Source organism: Schistocerca piceifrons, unplaced genomic scaffold (genome assembly GCF_021461385.2).
Source record: "Schistocerca piceifrons isolate TAMUIC-IGC-003096 unplaced genomic scaffold, iqSchPice1.1 HiC_scaffold_1419, whole genome shotgun sequence".
Taxonomy (NCBI): Eukaryota; Metazoa; Arthropoda; class Insecta; order Orthoptera; family Acrididae; genus Schistocerca; species Schistocerca piceifrons.
Window position 1 is genome coordinate 27,501 of NW_025727257.1, and position 2,500 is coordinate 30,000.

Below are 2,500 nucleotides of genomic sequence, written 5' to 3' on the forward strand. Positions count from 1 at the left end.
CGCGCAGCGCCGTCCCAAGTACTTGGTCGGGTTCGAGAGAGGCGCAATCGCCCGGAGTTAGGCGAGTAGACGCTTTCGGTGCGACCACCCGTGCTCCCAACTGAGCTTGCCGCTGCCGACAGAGGCCCGGGAGCGTGCTGTCGTGGCATTGCCGGCGGGAGACAACACGCGCCACCTACGGTGACCGGCAGCTCCAACGCCAGCGCCACAGAAGGACAAAAGCCCCACTTGGGTGCCGAAGCGAACTCTCCCAGCACAGCGCACGCGCCAACACATCCGCACAGCTGCGATACAAACCACCAGCGAGAACCGCTGGGGCGACCGAGCAGCAGACGGCGTCGCGGCGCCGAGCGCCGGGCGGCGGCGCATCCTCAACGCACACAGTCCTCAATCGGACCAGCACACTGAAGATGTCCACCGCGCTTCGCACCGGGCCCGCGAGGACCTACTTTGGCCGCACGGCGCCGCGCGCAGGGTGCGCCGGCGCGCAGCTGCGACGCCTGCCGCGTCCGTCGGCCGGCGCGCCTGCCACTGGCCGCCCCCACCAGCCGGCTGTAGCGCGTGCGCCCACGCACCGCGCGGCCAGCACGCCGGGAGGCGCCCCCTCACCGGCCGGGGACGGTCCCACCCAGCCACCGCCGCGTATCGCTTCACACCCAGATGCCGTTCAGTTTCGTCGGCATGGTGGGTATCGCTGGAACAACCGGTTCGTACCTCAACCTATCGTCGCCATCACCGATTCACCCCTAGCGAGAACAACCGCACCACAACAGGTTACCATTTGTTCATTTGCGTAACTTCACCAGAAAACGCAGGCGTCCATCGCCATTTGCAACTTCAACGATTATTGCATGCCTGTGTCAGGTGTCACGCCACACTACGTCTGCCCACATACACGCAACAAAATGTGCACGCCTAGACAATACGTGGAAGGTGGCCCCCGTACGTATGCGATGTCCATTGCTCGAACGACTGTCAACCGGCCTCTGTAGCATGTCGCAGATATGGAACGCGGTGCACCATGCCATCACGGTGTGTGAGGAGAGACGACTAGGTCCGAATACATCAACAGACAGCTCATGCTGATCGCCATCCACGGCGTCCGTTCCTCCCACACGTCTCTATGGCGTACCACACTGCAATCCAGCTCTCATAGGGAGACGACACGTAGCTGCGTGCACAATATTTGCACTGTATGGTCCGCCGTTTTTGGGCGCAGTCGTTGTACGGTCACACATGTGCCACGATGTATCATTCGGTACATAAGGACGAATGTGCAGTACAGATTGTGGTTTACGCGTACGACATTAGCGGACGGTTGACACAGGCCGCACCACAACGTAGCCTGAGTACGTCGCATGCGAAGGGCATTGAACATGCAAACTTCTCACCAACCAGCTTGCGAAGGCAGGGGGGCAAGGTGGGGACGTGGGGAGGGGCGGCATGTACGTCCTGCTGCCATCCACATTACAGTGTACAGCAGGAGCATGTGGAAAGTCAGCAAGACTTGCAAGGTGTTTAACATGAAGCGATACACAGGGGAGCGGGCAGTGCGAGTAGCGAACTATATTGCGAGGGTTGCGGGTGGGCAACACTACACTAATTGAACGAGTCGTATAACAATTACAGAGCAGGTTTAGGCGACAACATGGGTTACGTTAGGGGACAACGTGGGTTACGTTAGGGGACAACGTGGGTTACTTTAGGGGACAACGTGGGTTAGGTTAAGGCACAACGTGGGTTAGGTTAAGGCACAACGTGGGTTAGGTTAAGGCACAACGTGGGTTAGGTTAAGGCACAACGTGGGTTAGGTTAAGGCACAACGTGGGTTAGGTTAAGGCACAACGTGGGTTAGGTTAAGGCACAACATGGGTTAGGTTAAGGCACAACATGGGTTAGGTTAAGGCACAACATGGGTTAGGTTAAGGCACAACATGGGTTAGGTTAAGGCACAACGTGGGTTAGGTTAAGGCACAACGTGGGTTAGGTTAAGGCACAACGTGGGTTAGGTTAAGGCACAACGTGGGTTAGGTTAAGGCACAACATGGGTTAGGTTAAGGCACAACATGGGTTAGGTTAAGGCACAACATGGGTTAGGTTAAGGCACAACATGGGTTAGGTTAAGGCACAACATGGGTTAGGTTAAGGCACAACATGGGTTAGGTTAAGGCACAACATGGGTTAGGTTAAGGCACAACGTGGGTTAGGTTAAGGCACAACGTGGGTTAGGTTAAGGCACAACATGGGTTAGGTTAAGGCACAACATGGGTTAGGTTAAGGCACAACATGGGTTAGGTTAAGGCACAACATGGGTTAGGTTAAGGCACAACATGGGTTAGGTTAAGGCACAACATGGGTTAGGTTAAGGCACAACATGGGTTAGGTTAAGGTACAACATGGGTTAGGTTAAGGTACAACATGGGTTAGGTTAAGGTACAACATGGGTTAGGTTAAGGTACAACATGGGTTAGGTTAAGGTACAACATGGGTTAGGTTAAGG